This window comes from Diadema antillarum, unplaced genomic scaffold, assembly GCF_040938485.1.
Source record: "Diadema antillarum isolate AM-2024a unplaced genomic scaffold, OU_Dant_1.0 seq00000212_RagTag, whole genome shotgun sequence".
In the NCBI taxonomy this organism is placed as follows: Eukaryota; Metazoa; Echinodermata; class Echinoidea; order Diadematoida; family Diadematidae; genus Diadema; species Diadema antillarum.
The window spans coordinates 204,635-221,651 of record NW_027271268.1 but is presented as its reverse complement, the minus strand read 5'-3'; positions in this window follow the sequence as shown (position 1 = coordinate 221,651).

The following is a 17,017-nucleotide window of genomic DNA, read 5'->3' as shown; positions in this document are numbered from 1 at the left end:
TCTTATTCATGGTTCAAAAAGTGCACAAAATCCATAGCAACAAGAATGAATTGATTATCTTTATAGTCCGAAAACAAATCTGCTCACTACCAATTCATAACACCAACTTTCAAAGCAGTAGCACAGTGATTCTGTCAAAAGTTATTAGAGATAAATGTGAAGAGTGGATATTTTTGTAAGAAATACACAATTGTAGTTTCAGATATTTAATGACAAATTTCTACAGTAAAACAACACTCTACGAAAAAGTGCTTAAACCAAACTCTCTTTTAGTTTTAGGTTCCTAAGCTTAAGGATCATGCAGAGAGAATAACATTTTAAGAAAAAAAAAAAAACAACAACAACTCAAGATTAACTAGGTAAACCCATTTCGACTATTTATTTCCAAGTCCACAGAATAAAAAAAAAAGAAAAGATTAATACAATTGAAAATCAGGGCGTCGGAGTTATTATTTGTTTTTCGATTCACAGTAAAATAATGGCTGCTTAACATTTTAACTATTATTTTGTGTGAAAGAAAAAAAGGAAATGAAGAAGAAAAAAGATGTTCCACCCAGTTGCGAACTATGAATTTTGTAATGGACCTTCCTCTTGTCAAAGTAGATTGATTGGTGTATGTAGGTGTGCGTGCAATCCTTTGTTTGCGAAGACATACAACACAAAGACATTGACACACTTGTCATTTGCCTTTCAAATGAGGATCTGGCCTTTTTTAATGAACACAATGCAACTCGAGATGCGTGGGTGGATACCAGTAAGTCTGCGTGACGAAATGTACGCCGTGTCTTATTCATCCTCTGACTAAAGTCCGCTCCAACATCAATGTTCAATGCGTGTTGTACAATGTGCCCGTGTGCAATAGATTGTCATGTTTCACGAAACGAGCATTTGATTAAAAAAAGGTGCTGTGCAAATGCTGTAATGGTAATGTTCTAATGGCAGTTGTCGGGAGGGTATTTATGTATTTTTTGTGATAGAATATTTGATATAATCCCAAGTGGTCCAATATGCAGATCATACGTAACATTTTGTATTATTCACAATGTCAGTTGATTTAGCGAATTCTCAAACTGTTCAGGACTGTTGCCCCAGTCAACAAAAGATCGCTTAAGTAAGGAAGTGATAGCTCTGAAAGTTCAGTTATTGCAAACGTAATATGTCAACGTTCCTTTAATGAACGATTAAATGGAATTAATTATTCTTTCACTGTACTGGTTAAAACCGGTTAAACCGTTAAAAACACAGCAGAAGAGAAATGTAACCTAAACAAACAAACAAACAAACAAAAATACAATGGTATATAAATACCCAGGACACTTTGCTTAAACATGTGATAGTGAAAGGAGCGCCGTAAGTCACATTTTATGGCAAAATGTCAGTTGATTTACCAAATTCTCAAACTGATCAGGACTGCGTCCCAGTCAACAAGATATTGCTTTCTATAAGGAAGTAAAAGCTATGAAAGGGCCGTTATTGCAAAGGTAATATATCCAAATTCCTTGATGTCAGACTAAGTGCAATGAATGATTCTTTCATTGCACTGGTTTAAACTGGTTCAGACGTTGAAAACACAGCAGCAGAAGAGACATGTAACAACAACAAAAAGGCACAATGGTATATAAACACCAAGGAAACTTTAACTAAACATCTGACATAGTCTACGGGCCAAGACACGAAAAATGGGTTATTGGTACCACCTGAGGTGGCAGGTTCTAGGTGTGCATTTTGAAATGGTATATATCTAACGATTATATTTTGCTATGAAATCATTTCCAGAGTAGTAGCTTAGTCAATAGATTTCAGCCATTAACCCGACCAATACCAAATAGTTTTTGACACTCTGTGACCAAAGATAGGCAGAGTATGACCTTTGATAATGTCAAGATTTGTCAACCAATGGCTCTGCAATTTGGCAAATATTTTCAGCATATGATGCTTTAAAAATGACACCATCAAAACGCCAGATGGGGGTGCACTCAGTCAAAATACGTTAAAAACAAAGAAAAAAAAAATAATATTCAACTTCTTTGTTTTATATCATGAATAGTTCATGCGAGGTAAAACAGAATCAAATTGTGCTGTTATTTCAAATTTATAAAGACAAAAGAACATATTTTGAGCCTTGTTTTGAGATCATTTGGTGCATTTGAAGGGCCAAATCTTGCAAGAAAGTGGTGTTTATCACATAATAAATAAAGACAAAATTAAATATGTCGCTATATCCTTTTAAAAATAATGACTAATTCTTTAAGATAACCTTCATTGTGGTTCCGACCGTACATACGGATTGATTTGAAGCAAATTAGTAGGCGTTATCACAAATGTTATGGAGACTCTACTATAAAATAGTAGTATTCAGGACAAATATTTCCTCGGAAAATGTAAAAACACAGAAAAAAAAAACAACTTATCTAATCATATGTGATATTTCATTTCAAGAAAACATATCGAGCCATGCTAGAGACTTTTCCCAATGATGCATGATTGGGAAAGCACTAAAAGTTATTCACAACTTGATCTTGTATGCTGGTTGCAGTGACAGCCAGAATGGGCATTTCTTTGATCTTCTCTCAAGAGTCTGAAAAAGGGTAACGTATCTGACGGCGATTTGGCGACATGATATAAATGATCTCTCAGAGAAATATCAAAAGTTCACATTGTTATGTAATATTATTTTTCATTCAGGCACTCAAGGGGCAATGGAATGAGGAACAAAAGATTTGATTTGATTGACATGTTAACGAGTAATAACTTGTTATATGTGACTCTGCACCTCAAAACAAACAAAAAGTCGCCAGACATGGATTTTTAGTTAAGACCATATTGTGAAAGAGCAGACGTTAAGCTTTAAAATGATGTATAACTCAAATCAAATGGACTATCCTAACCTATCTAAATATTGGAAAGAAAGCACAAACTCAGGAAAAGTGTGAACTGAGAAAAGAGGCTCTGAAGTACAGTGTCTATTTAAGCGCTTAATCTTTGCCAAACCGTGCTGGCTGTGCGATGGATAGGACAAAAAACAGGAAGCAAACCACCAGAGTAACAACAATGAAGGGATTATCAGATTAAACTTAAATTGAGCATGCCTCATTAACACATACTGTCCATAATTAATGCCAACGTTCAAAGCAGTAGTACTATCCTTTCAAAATTTATTAGAGTTGAAAGTGAAGAGTGTGGACAAGGTTTTTCAGAAATGAAAAAATAATTCTAAAGACACACCTAATCACACTATTCTACCAAAAATGTTCGAGATAAACTGCTAAAAAACACACTTTCCTGCCCGATATATGATACCAAATTTTAGCATAGTGTGAAAGAAGACCCGCTCTTTCAGAAAATATGAAAAAGTCAAGTTCGGGTAGGTTAACCCATTTCACTTATTTTCAGTCCTCACGCAAAATCAGTGTGTGCGACTTTATGCTCGTTTTGAGGTGCACGGTCACATATGAACCCTTCCTGTTCTGGCGACATGGGGTTTAAGGGTAACATCAAACTTCGGATTGTATTTCTAATATTATCCCAGATGTCCCAATATCTTTATTGATGTTCATTTTACAGGTCTAACCTCTCGAATGAATTTAACTAAAAAAAAGTTCTGGGAAACAAAATACCAATTTAAACTGTATGAACATGCTGGTAACACGACAATCACAGTTTTGCACACTTTTGGGGAGAATGGGCCAAATACAAATCCATACGACATGCGGGCCCAGATATTTCGAATAAACTTCCACTTGAGTTACGTAACACCAAGTCTATTTATTTATTTTAAAAAGCAGTACCCAGGTCAAAAAACCAGTAGAAACCAGTAGAATCCAGTAAGCATTTTTAACTGGTCGTTACTGGTTTTAACTGGTTTTAACTGGTCTTAAATGGTTTCAACTGGTACCAGTTGAAACCAGTAAGGTAACTCCAACTTTCCAGTAACAGAATGAGCGATTCTAATTGATACCAGTTGATACCAGTTTAATCATACTTGTACGAGTTTATACCAGTTGAAGTTGCACTGCTTACCAGTTGAAACTAGTAAAAGTCTACTGATGGCCAGTTGTAAAGAAAATGATGATCTTACAGTATCAGTGATACCCTATGTAGAAACCCTTAACAACTAATTCGTTACCAATTGTTATATCTATTTTGTTTATTTCTGAGTCTTTGCTGATGCACCTGCAGCATAATGTGCTCCCTCTGATATTCGTGGGATTCATTTCTTCTTTGTTGTTAATTGTTAATTTTATATTAGGCAAATCGTGGTTCTTTATTACGTAATGTCCTAAAAAAATCTCAAAATACGGCAAAATGCACGGAGAATTGAAGAGTTTATTTGCAAAAACCGATAAGTCCATATTTGCCAAATGGAGATATTTGCGATTAAAGTTCAAGAAAAATAAAGAAAATAATGAGAAAATTGTTGCTTCTTTTGACTATAACTTCAAAAATATACCTTTATATGTAGTGACCAATATATCATTTAAAAAGTATTGTTTTGTTCTTTTTGACAGAGATCGTACTTCAAAATCTTGAAAAATGGACTTATCGGTTTTTGCAAACAAACCCTTCAATTGTTGTTTTTGTTTGTTTTTAGATAAAACGATACACCGTATCATAACCTCTGGATATTTCCTTCGCTACCTTGAATACAGGCCAAGTGCAGCGCGTTTACAACAGAACACCTGTTGACAAACAGAAGACAGGGTTCATTTTGTATAGCGATTAGTCGCGATTCAGAAATATAGGAATATAAAAACCAAACCAAACTGATTAAAAGTACATTTATTATGACTAAGCTACTCATTTGCAAATGATATCATAGCTTGATAAGCATATCTATGCCCCACAAACAAAATGACACAAACCAGGTTTTGCCAACTCAGATGGTACCAATATCTGGCCTGGCTCATGGACTAATAGCGATAAAGTAATATCAGAAACTTATTTCGGGAAAGCGTCATCTTATTTTGGCACGATTAAAACGATATGAATGCCTACAGTTTGTCATGTTTTGACAAAACAAATAGGAACCTGGTCAACATCATTTTTACAACTACATTATGCCCTCATTAGTTAGCAGTTTGAGACAATTTGTAAGCGCAAAAAATACACAAATTAAGAAAATGAATATGCCTGACCCTCCATCACAAAATCACCAAACATGATTTTTAAGTTAAAGGCATTTCTGCAGAAGCAGACTCTAAGCTCAATACGAATCGATATCCTTACCAATCGTGATATTGAGAAGAAAGTTTACACTATGTTAAAGAGTTTTAGGGTCCGTTCAAGTGTGAGCTGTATGCCATAATTAGGACAAAACACCTTTTTGAAATGCCTTTAGGAACCACAAAGAGGAGATTGTTGAATTCACTTGAAGTTTTGTAAACTCTATGAGCGTATCTGTACATGTCTGCTTTTACTTTTCAAAGCAGTATCATCACCGTTTTGGAATGTCATTTAGCTTAAAAGTGAAAAGTGTGTATTTTTTTCTTTTAAGCATTGAAAAAGGGTTTTGGGGTTCATTACACAATTTGACCCCCCCCCCCCCGAAAGGTGTTATAATAAAGCTGCAAGTATCATCGTTTTCTATTTGCTTTATGATTTAGACATTTTAAATTAAGCAGGAAAAAAAGATTTTTTTTATTTTTTTAAAGAAAAACCTACAGATCGACCTGGGTAACATATTTTGCTTAGGCACAACAGAAAAACTGTGTTAGGAAGATATCTTCGTCGCGACGATATGAGACAAAAGATCGTCGCCAATCGCCCCCGACGATCCAAATTTTGGGCCTCATGTGCTCATTACTGCGCTCTTTTTGGCTCATTATAAATATCAACAAAAGATGGTTCCGACGAGTCGGAACGAAGTCGTCTCTTTTCGTCGCGACTAATCAATTAAGGAGGTCTTTTGTCGATCGGCGAAGCGTTTCAGTGATTGTTCAAACGTCGCACATCGTCCCCGACGACTGCGTATTCAACTTGACTAACCGTTTTGTAAAGGTTTTGGTGATGGTTTCGCGTCGCTCATCGTCCCGACGATTGACCATTGAATTTAAATCACCGTTCCGTGGAGAGTTTGTTAATCCATAATTGTTCAAACGTCGCACTTATCGTCCCGACGATTGTCCATTCAACTTGAATCACTGGTCAGAGACGCGTTTAGTAATTGTTAAGGCGTCGCGCATCGTCCCTAGGCTTGCCCATTGAACTTAAATCACCGTTTGGTATGAGTTTGAAACGTCGCACATCGTCCCGACGATTGCTCATTCAATAATAGAAATTGCTCGATGCTGAGGTGTTTATTTTTTCTAACATCGCGAGTGGTCCCGACGATTGCCCATTGAATTGAAATTGTCGTTCAATGATTGCCACCAGGGTAATTCATCTTCTATGAAGTCTTGCTCTTATGTTTGCCATACTTGTCTGTAAACAATACAAAAACATCGTAACGAGATCCGATGGCTGTCAGACTCCCGAAATTCTTGAATGAATCATGAAAAAAAAATGTGATGAACGTACATTATTATCTTTCCACAAGTCCAGAGCTTGAAAGAAAACATCCGGCATTTATTTTATCATCGTACGGAGTTGAATATCATTGTTATTCATTTCCGAACGTCAAAGCAAATTTCCGAAACTTATATTAACATCTTTCAGAGCTGAATGTTATTGCTATTTACTTTCGAACGCATAAGCAAATATCCGGCATTTAGATCATCGTACGGAGTTGTATATCATTAGTAGTCATTTCCGAACGTCAAAGCAAACATGCGATATTTATTTAATCACCGTACGGAGTGGAATATTACTGTTTTCATTTCCGAACGCAAAATCGAATTTCTGACATTGATTTTAGCACCGTACGGAGCTGAATCTTACCGTTATTCAAATCCAAAAGTATAAGCATCCTTGGTATAAGCAAACATCCGACATTTATTTTAGTACCGTACGGAGTCGAATATTACCGTTATTCATTTCCAAAAATAAAAACAACATCTGACATTCATTTTAGCATCTTATACGGAGTCGACTGTTACCGCTGTCCATTTCCAAAAGTAAAGGCAAACATACGACTTTTTTTGGTGGCCCGACGTGCGTTTTTGGTGGCCCCGGTCCACCGAGCCACCGTTAGTGTCGAGCCCTGGTGTATACCTCGCTAACCTCAGCTTGTTGGGGGAAACTTATACTGCCATACGAGGGGAGATGCTTTCATCTCTTCTAGAGAGCTTCCCTATGAGCGAATGAAAATCTTTGTTTGGCATTTTCATTTCTATACTCCATAATCATTCGTTGTTTCCAAACATTTTCATGATGTCGGTATTTCAATATCATAATATTTTTCTTAATGTATTCCATTTTCATTCCTTGACCAAAGTCAGTAAGTCCGCCACAAGTACGTAATCGCTACGTTTCGCGCAGTGCAATATGTGCCGAAGTGCGAAACACGTGGTTATCAAGTTCAATGAAACGCGCCGTCCATGCGTGCTTCTTGTTTGGTTTCGTAGTAGCTCCATGGTTACGGCAAAGACAATAAACGGAGGAGGCACTCCGTATAGTGTTTTTCATTTACAGTAAACAGTTTACATTCGATACAAATAAATTAATAGTCACGTCTTTTACTGTATGATGATCGCCAAGTCGGGAACAAGTATCTAGAGGAACTTCTCAGTTGATATGTCCGTTATGTTCATTCTAATTTTCACACGCAGTGGTACGCAGATTTTATGAGTGTGAGATCGAAAGAAGTTTCAATATATGTTGCCATGATGTTATGTAGGCCTACTGTTGTGTAATTGGGTAGGTAAAGCTCTTACACTATAAACTTCAGCTTGTTGCAGCGGCATATAGGAAAGCGATATTTTCTTCGGCATTCGGGACCTTTTTTATTATTTTTTTTTGACACGTGATTCGATTGTAAGTATGAAGCGACGAATAACCCCTTTGTTTTGTTTTTGTAGTGTAACATTAATGTGTAATACACCAATACTGTTCAACGTGTGTTTTTTTTTACTGTTAAAGAAGCCAAGATAAGGCGACATTTTAATAGAATTATGCCGTTCGGTCGGTTTACAGACTGCTTATAGCCTGAAATAGTTGCAGTGCGCGCATATTTTATTTTTGCCACCTGTTTTCGCAGAAATTTACACTAGAAAGGTTGTCAGCTTTTTTTTTCGTCTGCCATTATTTCCTCTGATATGATTTGTCGTGGCCATTAAGTTAGTTTCAACCTAAAAGATACGTGTCACGTAGGTCTATTGGTTGCCAGCACGCATTTATCTGACTTGTTGTGCGGTTAAGTCTGTTTTTGTTGTTGTGGGGTTTTTTTTAAAATCATTCATGGGAGGGGGCAAACAAGAGTGAGAAATGAGGGAGAGGTGAAATCAGAACAAGGAAACATCTGTTCATTTAGCTGTCACTTATGCCAGCAGTAGTAATTGTCATCACCATTGCTATTCAGATCAGTTTTAGTCATATCCTATAACATTCAATACACGACTATCATCATCATGACATGAGAGAGAGAGAGGAAAAAACCGCCACCCGTTCAAGGGCGTATACAAAGCAAACGAATCGCAAAGTAGATCAACCGGGGGGGGGGGGGGGGGGGCGTTTCATCAACGAGTTCGTCGGAGGTTTTCACCGACAAATTTGCTATCAGCCAATCAGACGCAAGGATTTCAGTAGCTTTTAACAGTTGTCAGTGTAAATCACTGACAAAAAGTTTCATGAAACGGTCCCCAGGAAGGTGGATTCATGATACAATATTCCGTATGGCATACCAGCAATGCAAACAGACACGTTACTGCAAAATAAATGATAGAACACAGCAAGCGAGCAGGCTAGAATCAAACCTCCTTTTGTAGGAAAGTCCAACAAAAGTCTTACAACACCTGTAATAGGGGGTTCACACGTACACAAATTAGCATGTTACAGAACTCAATTTTTGTTACCCTTTAGCAAACTCCAGTCTTTTGCACATGTGGACACACACACACACACACACACACACACACACAACAGGAAATTAGTGCGAACCAGTAGCGCGATGCATAACCTCAGAAATCTTGCAGATATTTCTGAATGAGCGCGGTATTTGCCCCGGCAGTACTTGAACGGTCGGGTTTAGAAACTTGATTGAGTTCTTTTATTCCCATCATTAACAACAGCGTGCTCTCCACACCACTGTGAGGCACAAGAACAATAGTTTCATCGATTGGCAATTAGCGAGTTATTTTCTGTACGTGTGAACGGTTGCAAAAAAAAAAAAAAAAAAAACCTCAAGTTTCCGAGGGTGGCTGGAGCGTCTGAACCAAAAAGTGTACAATCCTCGCGTGTACGCTCTTTTGTCTGAGAAGTTGGAAAAAAACCTCGAGTATTGGAGCATGTTCAGTAACGCGCTATTTTGCACATGTGAAGGCGGGTATTGATATATCAGACTCAGCATGGGGGGGGGGGGGGGGGTTGATGAAATCTAGCATTAAAAGAATGAACTACACTGACATACTAAAAATGATAAAACATGACCTCTATCCGAGTGCCTCGGACACGGGAAGTACTATGCATGTATCTACAAGCTACATTAAAGTAAAGCATAATGATATAATCATAAACGCTGCGATTCGAAGTGTTCTTCTGTTTTGCTTTCAGCAATAACCAAAACTGTATTTTACGCTCGATTCACAGAGTGGAGCACTAAATAAATCGAGCGTATAATATCAATACTAACTCTTTAAGAAGCAGGTCTGTGATTTCTCTATTTAGTCTGTTGAAGTATCTCATTGATATGATTTTTTTTTTCAGTCAATTGTGCTCCCCTGACTAAGCTATCAAGAGTATAGCTTTTGTGTTCGGAAACTGGATTCACGCAAAGCATACATTCACCATGTATAGTACAATGCTCCAATATTGATGAAAGCGGTTTCGCGTGTGATACGTATTCCTCTTTCGGGTGAGTGTGCTGTGAAATCCGGTCATTTTGTTTTATTTTCAACTACATCTCCTTATTTTGTAACTGTGGATGAGACTTTATTTCATTTTCTAAATCATGCAGGATGAGCCATACGTTTATTTTTCGGCATAAATAGATAATTCGCCTTTTTGAATGACGAACCTTCGTGTAATTTTTGGATTAACAGATTTGTTACAGCTGCACTGGGATGTCTTCTACATTATATTTTGAGGCCACTGGGATCAAGATGATCATGCGTAGGCATATATAACTCTCTACACTTTAATGTACATGAAGTTGTTCAATTAAGAAAAATTAACATATTTACTCTTGCTTACAATCCAGCACATTACACCGCATCGCACATTAACCTGCCAATGTCCAATAATCTTGGTAACAGCTCGTTATTCCGAAGGTTCGTTATTCACAAGACTCTTTAGTCCGAAGATTCGTTTTTCCGAAGCTTCGTAATTCCGAATTTCATTTTCGAATTACCGAATCTCCGGAATAACGAACCGTCGGAATAACGCCACAATGTTCGTATTCACGAACCCTTTTTCATTTTCGGATTAACGAACCTCGGTATAGGAAATTTGTGTGTTTCAGACTAATGACCCTTCGGAATAGCGAACCTGGGAATAACGAACAGCACCAATGATCTTATAAAGAGAAAGGATGCCCGATATATACATTAAAAATATTGAGGTATAATTAAGATACAGCATTATGGACATAACAGCAACAACAACGACAACAACAAAATTAGGATTGAGTAAGCAGACAAGTTTTCAACAATGATTTGAACATAATTTATCAACACTTTCAGCTATACAAATATAGAGAGGGAGTTTATTCCAAAGGGGTGGGGAAATACAGAAAAGGTCCTATATCACCATAGCGGGTATGTGCGGGACCACGTGATAATTGGAGAGAAGAGAGAGAACAGGCTGAAGTGGAGGAGCGGAAGGGAGGTAGGATTAATCCATAATACTTATCTTGTAAACAATAAGGATGATTTTAAAGATGATACGTTGATGTATGGGGGGCCAGTGGAGGGATTGGATAACTGGAGTAATTTGGTCAGATGTTTTTGTCAGGGTTACAAGCCTTGCAGCTGTATTTTGAATTTTGAATTTGGTGCAATACTCGAAGCAGGGAGACCAACAAGAAGGAAATTGCAGTAGTCAAGATGAGAAGTAACAAATGCGTGAATTAGACGTTCGGTGGAAGACTGCTCCGATAACTTACGGATATTAATAATTTATTTTTACAAATACCCCTGAAGCAGCAGAACGACATGAGTTCTTAATGTGTGTATTATTCTTTTTGTTCGTGTTTTTTTTTAAGTTCAGATGCTTATCTACCATAACTCCTAGATCTCTGACGGACTGGGAGATAAATTTTTGTGAGAAAACTAGCCCGCCTGACAATTCTGATTTAACAGAATTCAATTTCAAATGATTATCGCGAGACCATCGCTTAATATCATCAACACAACTATGAAGTTTGCAGAGCTCTTCGACGTTGGGTATTTGGTAGTATGATTATGTAAATTTGAGTATCGTAAGATATCTTCACGATCTTTCACAAATATTTCTTAAAATAATGATCAATATTGGATGCCCGCGTTCTACAGCTGATTTAAATTACAGCGAATTATGTGTCCCGTCAATTGGAAACCTTCACGATACCGCAATTTAACCGTCAAACGCAATAGAAATGCCACAACCTAGGGATTTGAATCCTCGTTCATCATTATGGTTTCTATTAATGAAAAAGAAGGGACAGAACGAAATGAGATTGAGACTTTTATGTTAGTGAAATTGATCACTCTCAGCTGCATATATTTTGAAGGAAAATTAATGATTTCGGACATGTGTTAAAAGCATCGTCGACAGCGCGATGCTGCTCCATTTGGCACGTTTGGTAAAGCCTATCATATCCCCTACTCCAGTAACCCTTTCTTTATGAATTTTGGGATCACATAATAGGGTACGCGCTCTTTTGAAATGAGTCAAGTCTTAGTTAGGCATGTTACCTTTACAGTGATCACACTATAAGAACCCGATTCCACATCATTCTATCTAATCAGAGAATCGAAAAAGATAGCTTTTCTTATTGATGTTTGTTGATAGACCAAATCAGTGTCTCCGTCCCGTGATTACCTATCAGTGACGTAACAGCGCGAATACTATGCCCACACAACTGTTTGTGTTATCATAGGCCTAATCAGTTACACTAAGAAGCTGTCCGTGATGTGTGGTGTTTGCACCAAAATTAGTATGTAAAATTCATACAAATTTTACACTATTAAAATGGCTTACATGATTTCTTAGCTAGTTGGCAAGAGGGACACCCCAACTCACAAGCGAGCGCACCCTCTGCGAGCTGTGTCTAAAACATGTCTCGTTGTGTGTGGTGTTGAATCAGCGTGTCTTATTCGATTCTTCTTGTACTGTTCCGCCAGGATGGTGTCTTTCAAGACAGCTGGACACTGCTTTCATTGTTCCTGGGAAAGGGTCATCTTTCTTTTGACGGTCAAGCCTTTCATTATTATCGTGGTGAACTTCACTAATCGTCCCCACGCAATCGTACAAAGGAAGGAAATGCTTTTATTATGTATCAATGCACGCGTAACACCATCAGTATAGGCCTATAAAACGAAAGTTTGACTCTATGTCCCGAACTGTAGGCCCTGTAGTAGCAACTATACATGAAGTCAAGTATGGATACGATGGATTTCCACTGCCAATCAAATCTCTCTCGACAAGGACGCGATCGGAATTGATCTGGATGTGATCGATCTCCCTTGATCGACATTGGTTTTGGCTTCCTCCTATACATGATATTTTTTAACACTCTGTCGGACTATAGATCATAACAAGCAGATTTGATCGGCAGTGGAACCCAGCCCTAAGGCGGATTCTTGTTCGAAAAGTAATAGCAGAAAATATCCTACACGAAATTCAGCATTGCATATACCGAAAGACAGACAGAGAGGAAAACATCGAGAAAGTAGTTCCAATCTAGGATTGAATGGAAGGTATATATATGTAACTGAATGCCATAAAAAGATAGATAAATAAATAAACAAATACAGCTCCAAAGTTATTCGCTTTGCGACGACCACCACGTACACAATCTGAAAGTGAAGTTGGCTGTATGATTACATATTGCGCATAATGTCCGTTGGTCTGTCGAGGCGGTTGCTCAACCAAAATACGTAGCATTACACTCTTAAAAAGAAAAGGGTAAAACAGCGTTTTAAAAGGGGCGAGGAGCGACAGCATTTTCAAAATGTTGTATTCACCCTCTTTCTACCTGTATCTAGCACATCTAACGTTGGATTCAGCTGGATAGATAGGGTGAATGCAACATTACCTTAAAAACGCTGTCACTCCTCAGCCCTTTTAAATGTTGATTTACCCTTTTCTTTTTAAGAGTGTAAGAGGCTAATTTCAATTTCAGATCGAACAGCTAGTCACGAGTTGTTTTGATCGATTCCATGCAATTTGCCGTAATTCGCGATAACGGGTTCGGTTCAAATTGACGAAGGTGATCGGAAATTCTATATTTAGCGTTCTCTTCATTTTGGTGCAAGTTGGTACATTGTTTAATTTGATAAGTCCCCATGGGTATGAAAATAGGCCCCACACTAGCGCCTGATTCTCTTTATTCGAGACAGTGTGTATATTGGTATTGTGCCATCATCACACTTGTGCTTGTTTTGTTCAAAACAAACTGTCTTTTTCTCCATCCTTTACAAGTTACTTTCAATACGCAGTAGTTCAAAGGATGTTTTGATATACAGGAAGGTAAACGAGTAATTGATGTTCGATCACCGCGATCCCCTGACTTTCAGCTAGAGCCCTGTTGGCCAGCACGCAATGCTAAATCCCTCTAACCAAAGATTCTACGGAACAGTATTACCCAGTGATGAAAAAAAATCCAACAAATCTTTATTTCCCGTTTTTTGTAGTTGTTTTTTCTGTCTCAAACACTGTCATTTCTCGTTGTAAAGTTATCTTTCGACATTATTGCAATAGTCGGGTAACGGGAGAACAAAACGTAAGGATTTTGTGTTTGATTCCGCACATATTCTCTTTATTTTACATATGCAGAGAAAGAAAGAAAGAAAGAAAGAAAGAAAGAAAGACAGGCAGAAAGAAAGAAAGAAAGAAAGAAAATGATCCCATACTCGTCTAAAGAAGTTTAAGCTTTTCACGCTGCAACCTACTAGGTGACGTCTATTCGGTGCACATGGCGCTCTCTCAAAATGAGTACTATGTCGCACGTGGAGTTTTCCTGTAATGAGCCAGATGAAGGGGATGCACTACTCGGGTCAAGTAGGGAAGTTATTTTATGACGGATAATGATTCCTTGGTGTTTTATTTATCTGTTCAGAAAATTTCAGTGTGAAAAAATTAGTAAAAGTGTCCCAAATCACGGTTGCTTTGAGACATTTTTTTTTTCCGTAACAATTTTTTTTTTTTCCAACCATCGACTTTACGGTGCGTTTTGCACCTATTGTTCTTGCCCGATCGTAGCCTTTTGTCAAGGCCCTCTCGCTGTAATGGGCAAGCGAAGCGAGCCCAGCCGACCGCGCCAGCGCGCAACCCCACTCAGCTACATTTGGGCTTTCTTCACCATACAGCGAGAGGGCCTCGACAAAAGGTTAGCCCGATCGAGGCTCCGCTTCCGTTGTAGAGCATAAGATGCTAATGAGCATTGCTCTTGACCCCATTGAAGACAAAAGGCATAGAGCGTGCGGCGGCGAGGGCTTTAGAATTGCGCAATACTGATGAGCAGAGCAAGACTCTGATCGGCGATATACACGCACCACATTTCATGAAGTGGTGATTGGCATGACGCACAATGGCGTTTGAAAAGTGTAGACACAAAGTACGATATGTATATATATATATATATATCGTACTTTATATATATATATATATATATATATATATATATATATATATATATAATGTGAGATATTTTATAACAGCTAAAACACAAAATAGCGAACTTACGACAACTCTCCGTGTGTACATTTACAAAGGTTATTGGCTTCATCAATAGATAATTCATTCAAATAATGATAATAATCAGCTGTTCCCTACTATATTGTGACAGGCTGTTCAAAGTTTATCTTTGGAGATATACAAGGTTAATTTCCTTTTCGCAAAGACAATTCGTGTAATAATTCATTCGCTGATTCGCCAAATGAATATATGTGTACTTTTCCCAGTCCAAAGACTTATTGAATAAATTATTGCCGGCAGGGAGAGAAATCGGAACAATAACTGATGCCCATTTTTAACTCGTGTTCTCTTTGTGAAATCTCTTCATCTGAGCACTTTTAGAAGTATAAGGCCTATTTGAGAAAATGACAGAAAGCTTTGTCGCTACACAAAATGTGTTTGTTCAATAAGAATGTTTTTCGTGTAGTACGTGTACCTGACAGTTCAGAGGTCAAGTGTGCAAAGAATTTGCCTCAACAGCTTTGCGAAACTCGAATCAGTTGCCTGTATTGAAATGTGTAATCAGAATGAAAAGACTCGGACCTTCACGCCTTGTAACTGAGTACCACAGAACCACACACAACGAAACACACACACAAGAAAGGTGAGCTTCCTCCAATCTCAAGGAATGGATAATCAAGCAGCCATCATCCTTTCTTCGCCATTGATAGCAGGAAGTGACGTAATGGAGCGATGCTGTTGGAGAATCGGCATAAATGTCTGCTACAAGTACTATGTACAAAAAACTTTCAGACCCCCTTTGTGTTCATGTTTTGCCAAAACAAAAGAACCACAGTCAGTGAGACGCTAACTTACTTTATGTTCTATAAAGTAAACTATGGTTACTATAAGTTGAACGTTAAAACTGCCTTTTGCCTCCAGGCTTTTATAATAGCATACAAAGCTTTTATTGTTTGCCTGTATAAAAAAAAGGCGGGAATACATGTACACCCTTCTCGCAATCATCCTGATCTGATAACAGAGTGATACGTTGTTTTTTTTTTGTTATCTTTCCCCCGACCAAGACCGATGCCATTAAAAAAACAAGATCAATGCCATTAAAATAATGACCAAACAAACAAATAAACAGATCCATGCATATAACGAACAGAATATGCGTGTGTTTCATGTTTGTACAGGTTATCTCTTGATGTATAGTAGACAATTGTTTTTATACCGTTTCCTAATAAGTACCTCTAGCGAAAACCCGACTTCTTTTTTTCTTTTTCTCAAGGTGGGAAGTTAACTTCAACGTAAAGATAGCTTACAGCTACATGCAAATGGAGCAATCATACATTCGCATTGTCAATTGTAAATTTGCCGGATGACGCTTATAAACGTTTGATGATTTTTGTCTCCTAAGGCATTTTGGTTATGATTACAGACGTATCTATTTACAAGACATAAGTGATGGTTTAAAGAATTGATCTTCAATTTAGCAAGGATTAGTCTTATAAAGTCATGAGTTCCCTTTACCCATCATGGTTAATGGAACTGCGACATCGTTGAGGTAACCACACCTTTCAATTTTCATAGTTCAAACCTAAATCGTAACATAATCAAAACACAAGCAAAATATCTCAAAATGCTCAGAGGATGGCATGAATCAAAACTTTTTACGGAGATTGGATATGGCAATCTTTATTGACCTATATTTAATACAAGTTTTCCACAGCTATAATTTCCGCCTATGATAGCATTCTGATGATTTCGATTGCGTTTTGAACTCGTACCGAGCTATACTATCGAAACAGCTTTGACCTTTATACATGTAGTTCAATATGAACGAGTGTTTCGGACTCATAACCAACGTTCGTAATCGTAACCACACAGTAACAAATCAAACGAATATTGAGTAACGACTATCTTTATACATAGGCTGCCTGACTGATCACATGGTTTGACTACTACTTCAAGCAGGCTGAAAATAAAAGAAGAATGAATACACTTTTTATAATGATACGATGCTTTACAGCGTATTCACAGTATAATGTTTGCTTGCGTTTCTGTGTGCAATACGGACGGAAAATAAAATGCAGATGGATGCTAT